The sequence below is a fragment of the Ictalurus punctatus genome, chromosome 7, assembly GCF_001660625.3.
Source record: "Ictalurus punctatus breed USDA103 chromosome 7, Coco_2.0, whole genome shotgun sequence".
Lineage (NCBI taxonomy): Eukaryota > Metazoa > Chordata > Actinopteri > Siluriformes > Ictaluridae > Ictalurus > Ictalurus punctatus.
In genome coordinates, this window is record NC_030422.2 from 8,089,522 (window position 1) to 8,107,811 (window position 18,290).

Here is an 18,290-nt window from a genome sequence, read left to right on the forward strand (position 1 = left end):
AATGCCTTGTGGTAAACTCATAATTTAGTTATTTTTTTATTCTCGCCACTCATTGCTTTGTGAAGTGCTTTGGCTATGGTTGTCCTGTGAACAGTGTCTCCTGCAACAGTTGGTACCTTTTAGTCTCTTGGATGCTTTTCAGACTAATGCCTCCTCTAGGCACAATTGTGGCATACTCTGTCTATTTTTAAATAAGATTTAATGGTGGTCTGTGGGATGTTTAAAGTGTGGGATTTGCTTTTCTACACAAACTTTTCAAAAACGATGTCCTGGACCTGGCCATCCTGATGCCGATTATTTAGATATGTTCTTTAAAAAACTCTGGGACCTTCCAGAAACAGATCATTTGACACTTGAATTGCACACATGTAGACGCCATTCAACATATTATGTGATGGAAACCAGAACCACTTTATGGGTTGCTATGCAGCAGGGTTGAAAGATTCTACAATCACTACTTTTTCTTTTGTTTTTGTTTGTAAATAGTTTAGCAAACTATATTTATTTTCTTCCCACTTCAATATTATAGGCTGCTTTGTGTAGATTCATGACATATATAACACCAATTGAGTCCATTTGGTGGATGAATACTTCTGCACGGTCGTATATGTTTTGTCCCAGGCTAGTCCAATTCCATGATCGTACACTAGGTTGGAGTTATTCCTGTGGTCTGTGATACACTAAAAATGCACCCCAAGGGCCAGGTATTCAAGCGTAAAGGATTCACAGGGGAAGGACAGAAGAAGGTGGAAGAGGGAGGAGAGAAGCACTCTCATGCCATGGCTACATTGACAGCTGTTATAATTTGAACATGAATTAGTTCCACCTCAAGCCAAGTCGAAATAGCACTTTTTTTCCTCTGCTAGTTCAGAAAGTAGAGTGGAGGAAGAGGCTCAAGCTCCCTGTGGACTCCTGCTTTTTTGAAGGGGATCTGTGGATATCAGCAGGCTGCAAAAAACTGCTACTGAAATCATACAGCATACTTTTTTTGGATTGGTCCCTAAATCCATGTAAGTCTGTGTTAAAGCAAGGTACTTTCACGCTTTCTTCTTCTTCTCAGAGTCAGGCTACCTGAAGATGGGACCATCGGGTCTAACTGGCAGTGTCTTCTGGGTCATGGGGTATATCATGCATTCAATTTCAAGGTCATCTAGTCAGGGAGCAGAAGGATAATGGGGTGATGGATCAAGAGGATGGGGCAGGTATAAGCAACAAGTGCTAAAAGCACACAATTGAAAAAGTAAGGTTCTCTCCATTGTGAAAACCTTTTCTTCATTTATCTCAGCTTCTTAGGAAGTTGGGGTCAGAACACAGGGTCTGCCATGATATGGCGCCCCTGGAACATATAAGGGCCTTGCTAAAGGGCCCAACAGAGGACACTTGGCAGTACTGTGGTTTGGGGGTTCAACCCAGAGCCATAACTACTGAACCATCTGTGCAGCTGCATCCAGAAGGATGATCTGGGAGTTGTACCGGCATGGTCTCTGACCTTTACACTTCATACATTGTGAGTCATAACATTCCACTAAACCAAAGAAGAGAAAAAAGACACCATGTGCAACGGATGGTATAATTGCTTGCATCTAGTCTAAAACATTTTTAGTGTAACGAAGTACATTTAGCCTACTTCCTTTACTCTCTGCCTGCTTACTTTTTCCTTTTTACCATCTACCTTACTGTTTTTTCAACTGCCCGACTAGTCAGCAGCTCCCCAATACTGAATGTATTAGCCGACTAGCCTGTTGTATACAACACCACCTCTGCTGTGGGTGAAAATTGATACAAACGGAATTAATATTGACCTGAGAAATGAAGTTAGGCTGACATTGTCTATTACTCAGCGATTTTGAGGGGAACCCTCAAGCCCTTATTCGGTGGAATACATCAGCAGACCACATGGTTCTCCCTTGCTGAGCAAAGGGGCATTGAGGTGAAGGTGGCAAATGATTTTTCTTCTCTTGTCAGAGCCTGGCTGAATGCCTTCTTGAAGAATAACAGGAGTTAAAAGTGATTCCCATTGTTCAGCGGCTTGGCAGGGAGGCAGAGTGAGAGAGGCGGACAGAGAGAAAAGTGATTTCTACTATAATGGCAGTGCACTCAGCAGGGTGTCTACATCACTCTGATGAACTTAGCTGTTGTATGGCACCATGGATGTCTCTGACATTCAATTGCAAACTTGCTGCTTGCTCTCCCCAAGAAATGCAAGGGATGCTGGGAACATGTAAGCAGCATTGGTAAGCACCCAGAGAAAGAGAGTGAAGATCCGCTTGAGTGAACTTCACCATTCCAGAATAATCCTGTAGAGATTTCAGGTCTCGTAATGTGCAGGTCTGGCCAAACAAACCTCCATCCCGGTTCTCTAAAGCAGTAGGGTGCAGTGATGCCAGGGATCAGTGAAGCATAACCTGAACATAACATGTATTCCCAAGGCTTTGGATGTTAGCCATATCCTGGACTTTTTCTAGTGTGGGTGTAATAATTCATGCAATAGAGGGTTGAATACTGTTGTGGACTCATATACATTTTAAATGCACCTCCCTGTGTGTCAGTAGGACACTGGGTTGGCTCATGTTTATCAATTTTCCCGTAAAGGTCTGCTTATATCTGATTTTCTGATTATCTGATTTTCCTAAGATGCAGATTTTATCTACAGTTTATGAGCACACACAGAGGCACTCAGACACACACACACACACACACACACACACACACACACACACACACACACACACACACACACACACACACACAGACACACACACAGAGGGTTTGGCTGTGCCTCATTCAGTGCTAATTAAAATGACCCAAGCCTCCCTCACCTGGCATAGCAGGGGTGGAAGAGATTTCAATTTGTTCTTTGTGTGCTTGTAAAGTTTGGACAAAACAGTGCAAAATAAATGATAAGAAAGAAATAATTAGGTGATGTCTGTAAATCCTGTAAGCACGATTGAGTTCTGTGTGCATGAAAAGATCCATAATTAAAACCGTGGCAGTTCATACAGTATGAGCCTCTTTTTAATTTGCTGGGGATCATTTTTATATATTTATTTATTTGTTTGTTTAAAATTATGCGCTGACAAAATTCACAGCTGGAGACGCAGCTTGCTCACACATGTCCTCCTTCCCTCCCTAGCTGCTTCGATCTCTTTTCCTGCTTCCATCCCTTCATCTCTTTTGCTCCGTCTCTCTCTGCTTGTCCTCTCACGGTTTAAAAAAAAAAAAAAAAACTTAGTCCAGTTAGTTGTTTGATTTTGCGTATTCATGCTACGCAAGTGAATAGTTCAAGTGTGAGTTGTGGGAGTAAACAGCAGCAGTGCTATACATTTGTACAAACCTATGAAATGCCAGTGCTGTGCAGATGTCACCTTTGCAGGAACATCATGTTATCTTCTCGGTTGTTGAACCACTTGCGTATAAATCTGACTTAACTTCATCTTCATATATCACGTTGAGTTTCACACGTCATGCATCATTGCAAAGCAACGCATTATGCCTCAAAAATGCCCTAAGAGACGCAAAGCCATTTGCACTCAATGCAAAAGCTAATGAGCCAGTCAGTCAGTGCAACATTGAAGTCAAATAGGAAGTACACTTTGTCACCGTCTACACAGGGCAACTCGCAAGAATCTCATCGATATGCAGTGTTACGGTGTCACAATTATTATATTTTATAATTATTATAATTATTTTTTATTTACCTTGTGTGTGTGTTTTTAAATCCATATGCAAATCCATAACAAAGAACCTATGATTCAAACCCCAAGAAATGTTACATTTCCACCATTAAACATTAAATATGTATGCATGGTGATATTTGCGATATGTTAATTTGTTAGTTGATGCTATGTTTTCGTTATTCCCATGAGAAGTTAGAAATTGTGTGTCTTAATAACATCACAGGGGGACATTTCAACACACAACACAAAGCGGTTTCGAACTTAAGATGTAACAAGAGCTTTCTTTTTCACTCGCCATTTCCTAGCGACTTGGCTGACTCATCTATGAGATGAGAACGATGGCATTAATGACCGTATTGGAGCTTCGGAAGCCGATCGGTTTGAACAGATTAGGAAGTGAGAGAGCTTGAATTTCCACTGGCAGCGCTCATCAGCAGGTAGTAGAATGGCATTGTGGGTAATCCGGGAAACTGTTAAGTAAGTGAAAATATTCTTTGAAGATATGCAAGTCATTCAGGGTGGATTATTTTCTTTTAACTTTTGTCTGTGACCTTAATAATTCTTTCATCCACCAAAGGATTTTAAATACTTATTACTAGGGCTGTCGCTACTTACATTACATATATTACAGCTTTAGTTTGTATGCCTGAGAGTTTAATTAAAAAAAACAAAACAAGAATTTGCTATTTCATTATTGCAATATCTCCTCTCCCCTCTCTTAAAAGGGTTTAGTCCAATGGTTATTAATCATTTCAGCCCAGTCGTTTTTGATACAGCTATTTAAGTCATGGTACTTGTTGTCTACAGAGCCAGGTCCCTCAGCCCAGCAAATGCAAGGATGTAGGCCAAGATCATTTAGTAAAGGTCAAAGTGATGAAGCTGAAAGTAACACTAGATGTGCTCCATGCCCAAATCTTATACCGTATATGATATGGGTGGGGGGCATCAATATTTTTTCAGGGGGCCCAAAACTTCCTATCTATAGCACTGCTTATAAGTTTTTTTGTGAGCTGAAGAAGCTTTTTTGGCTTTTGCAATGCTTCACTTGAATGCACACTCTTGTAAATCGCAGAATAATCACGCCTAAAGATGTCTGACCGAATTTCCAAGTAAGTGTATTTTCTGCATGCACAAATGGATTGAGTGTTTTGCATAATCTGCAACAGTAAACGTTCTTGTGCGGTCTGTTCTGTCGTGTTGGAGCACTAGAGAATAAGCTGTGGTAATGTGTGAGGAGCTTTTGGATTGCCTCCATCTGGTGAAGTGCAAATCATAAAAGCATGAAATGGTCATTCTCGGTTTTAGTCCCAAAGACATTTGTTAATAGGACCTGCTTGAGAGCGGGTGTGAGCAACGATCATTCTGAGCATTCTTTTAGAGACCGAATCTTGTACATGGGAAACAATTGAAGGATGAGTTGCTTTTTAGTCCAGACAGGAAGTTTGCATCAACAATTGACACTAGAGGCATTTCCATAATCGTATTCCGGCAAACCATCTAGTATATAAACGTCTCGATAAGTTTCCTCACACATTGTTTTATAATGCATTGTCCGGATTTAGTTATTCTGATGCTGCAAATATACGCACACTCACACGTTCACACTTTTTCTCATTTGTAGGCCTCGCCACTAAGCATCTGTGCTGCGCTCGTACTAAACGAATGGAGATTTTATTCATGCGATTTTCAAGCACGAGCTTTAGCCAGCTAGACACTTTTTAATGACTCTCCTAACTCAACATACCACTCTCCATAGCAGCATAAAGCTTTTCCACTGATAACACTGTTTGGCCACCACGTTTTTTTTTTCCCCTCCCACCTCGCTCTCTCGCTTCTCATCATTGCCTCAGGATTAATAAGCAGACATGTTTTGTAATTTTCATTCCGCTTAGGTTCTCATTTCTGTGCAAGCATTTTTTTTTCTCTCTCACCATTGTACTCTCTTCAGTCATTGTTTTAAACCTTTTAAACCCCTAGAAGTAATTGTACTGTGTATTTACAAGGCTAAAGCTATATTAAACTGTGGACCCCTAATTAACTCCTACCCGTGTCTCCTATCTGCGTCTGTCTGCTTTCTGAACTCTCCTCCTCATCGGATACCTATTCAGCCGGACTAATTTGTGAAGTGACACTGGTTGTGATTAGATGGGAGAGCTGAAATCTAAAATCTTGTCTGTAGTTTGTACTTTCAACGACAATGTGGGCTTAGATGAAGTTTTTTTGTTTTGTTTTAAATAACTGATCCCATTTTAAGAGGCTCAAAATAGTGTTTGGAAACAAACAGCACGTTAAGTGCACAATCTGAAAAATGCTAGGAAATGTTCTTATTTAAAGATAAAAAAAATAGATCTGAACAAATCTGTATAAAGTAACAGTACTAAAATTGACATCTCAGCAAGTAAGAATATCTTGAATATAGGCAAATGCAAGTAAAATGATCAATCTGGTTTGTTTATTTATTTACTTACCTGATAATTGAAAATGTCTTATTCTATTGCAGACAATGTTATGTTTATTTCTAGAAAAAGCAAACATGATCTGATCTTGAAACAATTAAATATGTCTAGAATTTATCTTAATGGTCGTACATTTTAGGGCCGGGTGATATAACAGCAATATCACATCATGATACTTGAGGACATTTCTATGCTACACGATGAGTGTCATGATATAGCAAACTGTCTTCAAAACAGTAGTAAAATAAGCGGAAAAACGTTCAACTGACTCTGATGATACTTTTTCTGTAATGCCTGCAAAGAAGATTAAGGTTTTTTTTTTTTTTTTTAAATTGTCAAGTCAAGTCCATGCAGTACCATTTAATTTATAATCATTAAAAACATTTTTAAAAAACAAACAAACATCACCATACAGTACCAATGATATGTCAGAAAAGTGTATTGCATAATTTATCACAATATCTGTATTATTTTGATATATATCACCCAGCCCTAGTATATTTTTTGCATAATAATCTCCTAATGAAAAACGTTTGATAATTTTTATTCCAAATATCTTCACTTTCTTCATAAAACAAAACAAATCGCACTACAAATTTGAATTGTCCTACACGAAGAGAAAGATAACACGCTGGTTCTTTAGATTTACACATTTAGCAATGCACTTTTGAATCACTGTGTTTGTAAGAGCCCACAACTCCCGGAACACACTGGGTCTGATGAGTGGACTGGGATTGTGCGTCACACTGCAGCAAAGTCAGGAGACGTATTCGAATGCGCACGGCTCATCACCGTTGTTACATAGAATATAGATCGGTACTTTGATTTGATGCTCGCTCTGCGTCTCGCAAACAAGTGCTAGCAAAATGGTTGGGTTTATCACTTTCGGCAGGGTCACATATTGTATTTTGTATAAGATTTTCATGAGTGTAAAGCCTATTTTACACCAAAAGCACTGTTTTTGGCTTACGTCATACCATACATCATTCTTTCCTGTACTTGGTTAATAAACATGACATGCAAAATCTGTAAATATTACAACCCCAATCCCAAAAAGTTGGGGCAGTATGATAAATGCAAAAAACAAACAAACAAACAAACAAAAAGAGTCATTTGAAAATTCAGCTCACCCTGTACTATACTGAAATCACATTAACACATTATTTGATGTTTTACTTTGTGAATTTAATTTATTTTTGAAAATGTACACTCATTTCAAATCTGATGACTGCAACACACTCCAAAAAATTTGGGGCAGTCAACTGTTTACCACTGTGTAACATGACCTTTTCTTTCAACACCACATTGTGTTTTAGCACTGAATGAAGACACCAGTTGGTTAAGTTTAGCAAGAGGAATTTTCCCCCATTCATCCGTTATGCATTTCTTCAGCTGCGCAACTGTACAAGGCCTTCATTGCCTTATTTTGCACTTCATAATGTGCCACACTTTCTCAATCAAAGACCGGTCAGGACTAGGGATGTCACGATACCAAAAATCTAGTAGTCAGTACCGATTCAACCAAAAATACACGATACTCAATACCAAAGTCAACACCATGGTATGGTTTAAAAATAAATAAATAAATAAAAATTAAAAACTCTCCTGGAGGACATCCTCCTCTGGCTGATACTGGCAAAAATAGAGCGAGAGAGAGAAGGGGTTATTTTAGTTATCAAACACTGTCTGAAAATGAGTGGAGGCTACAGTGGAGATGCACTCCTAAGCGTGCACACACACGCAACTTATACTCTGAATGTCAGCATTAGTTTAAATTCACTGATATGGTGGCAGGCCAAAATGATTTATTAAAAGCATTAACATGTGAATAATTATTTGTGACATTAGGCTACATGTTGCTGACAGGACACGGGCTGAATGGCGATGCATGGTGGCCCATTCGGAGGTAGTTTATAACATTGCAATTGTTAGCGTCGTTAACAAATAACAGGTTATCACTAACATTGGAGCATAACGTTAGCTGGTTTTATGGCCACAATGCCAGCTGCCTCAAACAAACATAATATAGGACCGTGTTTCAGGTGCTTCGCCAAATTCCAGGTGTTTCCTCGCTTTGTTTGAAATGAACGATAGCATCGGTTGCACACCGGCTTCAGAGCATCAATTATGTGTTTGTTGTCATCCGCCTCGAATGTGAAGTATTTCTATATTCCATACCACCTTTCCTCTCAACGAGTCGCGGCGGAGCTAATCTTCTGTAGTTTTTCCCATGTGTGCTTGTAGGCGTTGTTCTTCTTCTTCACCACTTGTGGACCGACTAAAACACTTGCGCGTATTTGCTGACCCCATCAGGTCCGGAAGAATTGCAACCCCGGTACCTCCTTTACAATCGGTTCCAACGATGCTCCAGAAAAACAAGTACCGTCACGTTTTAAGAATGTTGGTACCGACTTGGTACCGAAGTATCGGTTCTAGTGACATCCCTAGTCAGGACTGCAGGCAGGCCATGCTAGCACCCGCACTCTCTGCTTACGCAACCATGCGCTTGTGATCCGGGCAGAATGTGGTTTGGCGTTGTCCTGCTCTGGATGGCAGCATATGTTGCTCCAAAATGTGCACATATCTTTCTGCATTAATGCTGACCTCACAGATGTGCAAGTTACCCTGAGACACCCCCATACCATGACAGACGCTGGCTTTTGGACCTGACGCTGATAACAGTTCAGATGGTCCTTTTCCTCTTTGGCCCGGAGAACATGACGGCTGTTTTGTCCAAAAACTATTTGAAATGTCGACTCGTCAGACCACAAAACACGATTCCACTGGGCTACTGTCCATCTCAGATGAGACCGAGCCCAGAGAAGTGGGCGGAGCTTCTGGACAATGTTGATGTATGGCTTCTGCTTTGCATAGTAAAGCCTTAACTTGCATCTGTGGATGCAGCGGCGAATGGTGTCGATTGACAAAGGTTTACCAAAGTATTCCCGAGCGCATGTCAGGATCTCCATTACAGACTTATGAGGGTTTTTAAGGCAGTGACGTCTGAGGCTTCGGAGATCATGCACATTCAGAAGTGGTTTTCAGTCTTGTCCTTTACGCACCAAGATTTGACCGGATTACTTGAATCTTTTAATTATACTGTACACTGTAGAAGGTGAAATGCCCAAAATCCTACCAATTTGTCTTTGTGGAAAGTTGCCACAGTGTTGGGTTTGCCTGAGGTTGGGGTTTGCCTGTTCGGGTTGCCAAAGTGTTGGGTTATTCTCTGATGCATCTGTTGGCAGATTGACAAGTCTCGACCCATCCTTGCTCTTGAACGAGTAGACCTTTTTGGAGGCTCCTTATATACTATGATTAGATGATTGCCTCACCTGTTTCACATCACCTTCTTATTTCAACTTCTCACATCGCTATTAGTCCTAAATTGCCTTGTCCCAACTTTTTTGGAACGTGTTACATGTAATTTCAAAATAAAAGTTTACCTTCTAAAAACTATGCATTTGATTAGGTAAATCATCAAATACCTTGCCTGTATACATGTTTTGTTTACAGTCAACAAAGTACATTTAAAAATCACTCCTCTTTGTTTTTATCATCATTTTCCATACTGTCCCAACTTTTTCAGGATTGGGGTTATACAAACATTCATTGTCACTGTACAGTACACTGTATGACTACACATAGTTTGTTAATCCGATTTTCACTTTCTATGCTTTGTGGCAGTTGGAACATTCACAAAGTTTGGATTTTAACCTACAGCAGAACAGAGTGCTCAAAGGTCATTAGAGCAGGCTACAGACTGAAATATCACCCTTGTCCTGTTCATATTATGGACATACAATACACTGCACATTACAGCATGAATATTGGATTTTGTAATGTTTCTCTCGAGAAACCATGACTGCTCGTTTGTAATTTAAATATCCATGCGTCCAGTAAAAGCCACTTTGATTAACGTGACAGCACGTTGGACGTTGGCTTAAATGGATGTCAATTTGAATGAAGGCTAATGGAATTTTAATGATAATAATCTGGAAGGTTTCATTATTATTACATATTCCATAAATCGTTTTTTTTTTATGCATACGTATAATGAATGGTTAGTAAAAATCTCACGTGACCCCAATCTGGATCTCAGGTGACCATGTACCACGGTTGAGAATCTTTGGCATAGATAAGGAAAAATAATAGGAGTTTAAACCTCAGGCTTCCACATGATACGATGATTAACGCAAAGATTCAATATTTGATTGACCAACTTTTAACAGCCTATTGTTAATACGTGACTGATGATGATGATGATGATGATGATGATGATGATGATGATGTAGAGAAGGACAATCCTCTATACCAGCCATGCCTAATTATTTTCACACCATGACCTGACTACTTATTATAATGTCCTTAAATGAAAGGAGGGCTGGATTATATAAAATGTCTCATATAATTTACTTGGGTAGATATTTGAAGTGGATTGGAGCAGACTAAGCAAATGTTCCCCCTGAGTGCTATTACAAAGGCCCAGTGGAGAGAGCTGTGACTATGAGCCCTGGTGCATTGAGTCTCTTCCTCCATGCTGTTCCATCGGCCCCGCTAAATCCTGGCCTCCAGAGATCGGCATAATAATGATGTCTGATCACCCAGAGGATAGTGTGTGTCTGTGTGTGTGTGTGTGTGTGGATTGTAGTGAAGAGAACTTTGAGGCTTTGGGAAATGATGAATGATTTTTTGTGTGTGCAGCAGGGACACCGTGTTAGAATAAACCTGAAAAGGACAGCCACCACTGCTCACTATTCACACACTTCTGTTGCTGTGTGTGTGTGTGTGTGTGTGTGTGTGTGTGTGTGTGTGTGTGTGTGTGTGTGTGTGTGTGTACAAGCTGTACTATATGTGTGTGTGTGGTTTGTGTGTGTGTTTTGGGGTAGGGGAGGGTGTTTGGGCCTGTGAAAAACCTTTCATACGGTCAAATTTTGACATTTCCTACTATAAATAGTTCTGGGGGAAAAACGGGCTTTCTTGGATTTGGTGTGTTATTTGATTTTTCAAAATAAATGAAAAAAAAAGGAGAGGAAGCTTGTGTTTATTTAAAATTATACATAAAATACATCACTGATTGTCAAAAAGCAACTGATTTAATAGGTTTAATTTTAGTTTAAATGTAAATGTGGGGGGTGGGGGGTGGGTTGTACGGTGGCTTGCATCTTCTCCCTGTGCTTCAGGGGTTTCCTCCAGGTACTCTGGTTTCAGACCTAATACATGTTTTGTAAATGACTGACATCTCTAAATTATCTGTGGTGTGTGAATGGTTGAGCAATTGTGCTCTGCGATGGGTCGGCACCCCCGCCTTGTCTCCCGAATTCCCTGCGATAGGCTCCAGCCTCCCCGTGGCCCTGTGTAAGATATAGATTAGAAATAAGACTATGGAAATGGTATCGATCTTTAATAATAGTAATAATAATAATACCCTTTATTTCATATAGAAGCATAAGCATTTACAGATGATTACAAATCGTTTTTTTTTGCAGCATAAAGTGTTTAACACCTGCCTCTACATTTTTAACCTGATCTACAAAATTACTGGGAAATTTTACAGAACTTTATCATGGGAAACAATCAATTCATCCATCCATCCATCCATCTAGCCATTTTCTATACCGCTTATCCTACAGGGTCACGGGGAACCTGGAGCCTATCCCAGGGATCATCTTCATGATTTCTTAACATTTGTATTATGGAAACTGCATCATATTTACATAAAGCCATCAATTATGCATTTATAAAGGTTAGTAATTGTATTATCACTCACAATAAATATTTATAAGACAGCACAACACAACTATCGACAGCAATACAAAATAAATCACTTGTGTCACGTAATGGAGGTTAGGACGGATGCAATTACAGTTTTGAGCTTTAATGAAGATTATAATATCCAGAAGACAAGGCAAAAGACAAAAACAAAGAAAGGCTGTGGTCAGGTGATCAGGCAAACAGGCTAGAGCAGGTAAGGCAGAAATCAAGGTCAAAGGAGTAAACAAAGTAAAAAACCAGGCTAACAAACACTAGGTTAAGACTTGGTACATGACAGAGAATAGATCAGCTGCACATAATACTTCGCAATGGCTGTGTATGAGAGTCTCTTAAGTAATGTGGTGTGATTGAGAACAGGTGTGTGTGATTAGTCTTCAGGAGAAGGTGACCTGTCTGTGTGTTCCATTTGGAGTCGTAGTTGTCGGCCATGTTTGTAATTCGTGATACATTCTGGGAAATGGAGTTGCTAGTTTGCCATGACATGACAACTTATTGGACATAGAAATAAATCTGCATTATTAATAAGTCATTATAACTACAATATAATAACATTATAAAAATGCAGTTTTTATGAATACATTAATGGAACCGTAAGATTGATTAATACTTATAAATTGGTGTATGGTGCATTATGAGAATGTGCATTGGAAAAGCAAGTGCATCACTTATATGTAATTATAACAATAATATAAACGTAACTATAAATGTAGTAATTATATAAATGTAACTATGAATGTAGTAACAATATAAGTGTAACTGTTATTATAACGAAGTATAGGTCTTTGTGTCTCTGTAAATGTATTTATAGAACAGTAATACTTGCTTATAAATAATTAGAAATGTGGCTATAATTCGTTATAAGCATGGGCTTTATAGAAAGTGTTACCATTATTGTTATTCGTTACTTGTACAATTAATGTAAAAGATATGTAAAACCTGATATAAGAAACAAACAAATAAATAAATAAATAAATAAACAAAGACAATGGTTTAATCCATGGCAAATATTTATTAAGTTGCTGAGAAAAGTCGTTTGGAAAACTGAGCTCTGTTCCAGAATTTCTTGTTTGTGTTTGGATGCACCCGCTGTCAGTCATTTTATTAACACTATGCTAATTAAGGGGGCATCCTGGGGGGGATCGTCTTTAACATGGGCGGGAATCATTCAAATGTCAAATCCAGCTAATCTTAAAAATCTAAAAAAAAAACTAATCTTACCCAAGGCACCTTTAACGTAGCCTAAATAAAACATTACCACATTGTTTTTCATTCTTTCTGTGTATTAGTTATATTTGTCTTTATTTTTTTTGTATTGTTCTATTTTTTTTCTACTTTAATATATTTATTTATTATATATTGTACCACATTGGATGTTGGACTTATTGTATGTACAGGAAGCACTGGCACAACAAATTCCCTGTGTGTGCAAGCACACGTAGCCAGTAAAGCTGCTTCTATTCTATTCTACTCTATTCTATTCTATTCTATTCTACTCTACATCAAGTATGTTATTGGTAGAAAAACAAAATCCACATTTGATTTGTGTGTGCCCATGTGAATTATGTCATCTCCTATTTATTTTACAAAGGAATTGCCCACCTGCATTTCAGCATATTGGCTTTCTAGTTTTAAATCAAGTCCTATCTCTAACAGGCACTCAAAGCAAGCCCACTGGCGCTTTTTCTGCCCACTAAAATTGGCTGGTTCACAGAGTGACAGCTTTGTAAATCGGTATCAGACAAAGTCTAACATGAAGCCATCTGGATATGAGAAGATGTCTAATATTCATAGATTCCTGCCATCCGGAGCTGTTTGTTCTGAAGGGACACGTAGCATCTTTGAGTTTGTCTTTGATTCCAGACTGATGCTTCTTTGGAAGGTTGTGTTTGTGATATTTGCTGTATGATATTATCGATTATGATCCAGATTCTAAGCTTATATTAAGAAAGGACTAACTGTATTTGATGACATCGCTTGCCTTGATGTGTTTTGCTTTTGCTTCCTCCTTCCTTCTTCATCTGTTGTTGTTTTTCTTCTCCCATTGGGCCTCGCTTGAACCGTAACCGAGACTCTGAGGGAGCAAAGACTGAAGTGGACTTGGTAACTGAGGTGTACCTGTGGCAAATCACATGCAGTAAGCTACAATTAGGCAGCCTCTAGCAGTGAATACTGTAGCAGTGAATCAGCATTGCAGAGCTAATGTGCTGATTTAATGCAGGGCTTAAGAAGGGAAGGTCATTGCTATACAGTATTAGCAAGGTGAAAGTAATACAATGCAGTTGTCAATCATGCGAGCCTGACAGCTGAGCTTGTTAGTGACTGAAGAAGAACGAAATGAGATGCAGCACTGTTTGCTTAAAGCAGTGGCTCTGAGTGTACACAGAGTTCCCGGTTCATTAGGTGCACCTACCTTATAACTACAGTCTTAGCATTATTTGCTAAATCTACTACAAGTGTGCAGTTACTGACTGTAACACATCTGCTGATAGCCACCCTGTCAATCAGTGGAAAATAATAGCAGGACCAAGCAGTGGACTAAGTCTTTACTTATTCTCAGCACAGCAATGATACTAAGTGGTGTGTCTCTGGTAACGCAGCAGTGCAGGGGTTTTAAAATATTTACTGGTCTTTATACGAACACTTTATTGATCCCGTAAAGAGAAATTACACACACCTACCTTGTTACTTTTCATAGCTTTCCATTTGCATTTCCATCCTGACATGCCTCTTTTACCCTATGGATTTCTTCTTGGAGCTTCTGCACTTATGGATGGACCCACATGGATACCCTAAAGCTCTCACCTGGGTACTGTAGACTTGTGTCAAAGAACTGTCCTGTTCTCATCCCAGGATTATGCAAACCATAGAAACATCCAAGTAGTAGTAGAAACATCCAAGACAGGTTTTTGGAATAGCAACTAGATAACTGCCATTATTACACTGCTATTGGTTTGATATTTTTGGTTGGAGGATTGTTTCTGCAATGGAAAAAGGTTACAGGACCACCAATTATTATTTTGGTGGTGGACTAGGTGGTGGATAATCTCTCCAGAGCAAAATGCAATCACATTGGTGAAAAACAAAACACAAACCCAACAACAACATGAAATATAATTGACAAGTTGTATTGAAGTTGTATTGATTAGACTGCATCAAAGGAACATCAGTGGAAAAGGGTTACGGGCCTTCAGATATTATTTGGGTGGTGGACTAGGTGGTGGATAATCTTACCTATCTACTGTAGACTTGTACGTAAAAATATTCCAGTGCTCATCCCAGGACAATGGGATGTATTCAGACTTGATGGCTCAAGTCCAAATGTTCCATAAATATTTACGTGGGGAAAGTTACTTGTATTCAGAGTTGGGTTATGCAAGCTGCTTACCCTGTTTTACTGGGCTTCTCATTCAGACTATGCAAATCTCTGCAGTAGTAGAAACACCGAAGACAGGTGCTTTTATTACATTGCTGTTGGTTGGATATTGATGGCTGATGGACTTTCTTAAGTAGAGGTATGTATTGGACTGGGATCTCAAAGGAACCATAGAGCTAGCAAAAATGATGCACAAGCATGAATATTTTATGCATCTTTGGACAAGGTGGTCAGATATGAAGTATGTGGGACAAAGAAAGGCCACAAATTTTTAACATGGGAGTGTTTTGGACGTGACCCTTGTGCTGTATTTACTGTACTTTACTGTATTTGCTCTTTCCTGGTTAGGGTTGCTGTGGTTTGAATGATGCATTTATTTATATTTTGGGGGAAAAGGCCCAACTAAATTCAGCAGAAAATACCCTATATCATGTGGAAATACCTTCAAAAGTGGCAGGAATGTGATTAAAAAAAACACACCTCATGCACATTTCTATTCTCAACCCAGCAGTGACAATGAGGTGTCAAAAAACATCCCAGCAATGTTGCTTCAACTGATAGTCTTGTATTGTGCCAGCAGTGTAGAAGCAGCACCCTGGAAGTCCACTACTCAGCTGGGAACCATGTTTGTGCATCTGTTTTCTTAATTGTTGTTTAAACGATCAATGTGTTTTGTGGCTACTTCAATCATTCATTCATTTTCCTTCTGCTTTGCCTGGTTGGGGGTCCTGGTGGCAGCAGGCTGAGAAGGTCAACCGAGACTTCTGTAACACCAGCTACAGATTCCAGACTCCTTCTGGAGCATGGATATAATCTCTTTAGTTGGTCCAGGTCTGACCCAGGTCTCTGTCTAGTGGGACGTGCCTGATACAGCTCTAGCAGGAGCCGACTAGAGCCCAACTTAAATACATTTTATGCAGCTAGTTGTAAAAGAATATCTTCCACTAGTCTTCTTGAGGTTTATCGTTTTGTCAAGCTACAAATTGGTCTACAAATTGTTTTTAACAACAAACTACATCTGAGGGAGTTGTTACATCTTGCCAGTGATGAGAGCTGACCCTCCATTTTTATAACTGAGAGACAGTGTTAAGTCTTTCTGACCTTCTGTGCGTTCTTGGAATCCAAAGAACTGTCCGACTTCATCGCTTGTGTACTCTAGCCCTTCTCAACTGAGAAAGGATGTGATGTGGAGAAACAAGGTACGAGACCAGAAGCTGAAGACGCCTGTGGTGAAAGTACACAGGACCCCCACTTCCATCTATAATCCTTACCAGCCTACACTCGATTACCAACAACATGGTAGTGTTTTTTTTGTGTGTGTTTCAAAAAGCATCCTTCCTGTGTGTGTGTGTGTGTGTGTGTGTTTGTGTGTGTGTGTGTGTGTGTGTGTGTGTGTGAGAGAGAGAGAAATTCAGAGATTTATGCTTGTGTGAACCAACAGAAATGCCAGTTCAGGACTTGTGTGGGAATCAATAGCCATTGGTTCTGACACAATATTTTTAAGGAGAGGATATGAAATAGAAAAGTTGAAATTCTGAGCTTGATGCCGAATCCATTTCGTCTGCCTTATGTAGCTGCATTCTGTTGTTTGTTGTTTCCTAGCAGTAAAGTGGCAGAAGCAGTCGCTATCATTGTGGACTGTGTACACCAACAGCAATAAAAGCATCCAGATGCCCCCACCATAGTACTGGGTGATTTAAATCAGTGCAAACTGGACAATATGATCATTTCCAAACAAGGTTTTGGACAAGTGTTTTAGGAATGTAGAAAGGGATTATGAGTGCATGCGCTACAACTTTTGATTAAATTAGTCTCCAGACTTTTCACCACAAGACTGTACACCAGTCTTGGCATGGAAACACTTGTGTGTAGTATTTCTTTTGACCTGTTGCCAGTGCTACATACTGAATATACTATTATGTGTTCCAACAGACTGATTAGAGCTCCAGAATCTAGAATTTGTGTATTCCTCAGTCATTCCTCAGTCATCCTACTTAACCAAGTATTTGACCGCAAAATCCTTCAATAAAGTTGGTATTTTATCATATCTTATAGGTATGATGCATACAGTGCCTTCCTCTAATATTGTCACCATTGGTAAATATGGGTTTATAAGAAGGCTGTGAAAATATTTCTTCATTCTTTAACCTTTTGTTTAATCTTTATTGGCACCCCTATGAATTCATATGAGAAAAAATTTGAAGTATATTCCAATTGATATTTTACATTTTTTAGTACACCTGGGTGACTAGGAACAGGAAATTGTTCAACCATAACTTTGTTTCACAATAGTATAAATATGAGGTAACATATAGGCCAAATTCCCTTAAACATTCATAACAATGAGTAAGACCAAAGGAATATAGCTGTGATGTGTGACAAAAGGTGGTTGTTATGGTGGCTTAGTGGTTAGCATGCTTGCCTTGCACCTCTGAGGATGGAGGTTTGAATCGTGCCTCCGCCCTAGCACATGTGCAAGGAGTTTGCATGTTCTCTTGCTTTGGGGTTTCCTCCAGGTACTCCAGTTTCCTCCCTCGGTCCAAAGACCTGTTGCAGTCTGACTGGCAATTCGAAATTGTATATAGTATGCGAATGTGTGTGCAATTGTGCCCTGCAATGTGTTGGCACAAGTCATTCGCTAATACGTCATCGTTTCCATAGTAACAACTCATCACAGGGATTTGTACAGTAGACGGTCTACATAGTCTAAGGCTAATAATTAAAAAACATCATGCTATTTAACAAAGTCGATAAGGTTTCTGTAAGAAGATGTTTATGCAACATATATGCAACATTTATGGAAGGAGTCTCCAGTGTCAGCATTTTGAATGCTGAGTAAGTCTTCATGACTGAGGGCCTTTTCGTTTTTTTTTTTATTGGTAAAGTTAACAACTTCAAGTGGGAGAAAAAAAAAGAGAGTTTGATAAAGAGATGACTCTTTAGAGTTGTTAAAGCGTAAGTGATGGCAGGAACTAATTTGTCTCATGGACATTCCACAACATAGCTATAAAT

General features: G+C 39.3%; 1 protein-coding gene across 2 annotated transcripts in view; it reads left to right on the forward strand.

The window, feature by feature from the left end:
• The window catches only part of LOC108267708 (cadherin-2A), a 147,717-nt gene that overhangs the window by 98,964 nt on the left and 30,463 nt on the right, over window positions 1-18,290 (forward strand). The window lies entirely within an intron of this gene.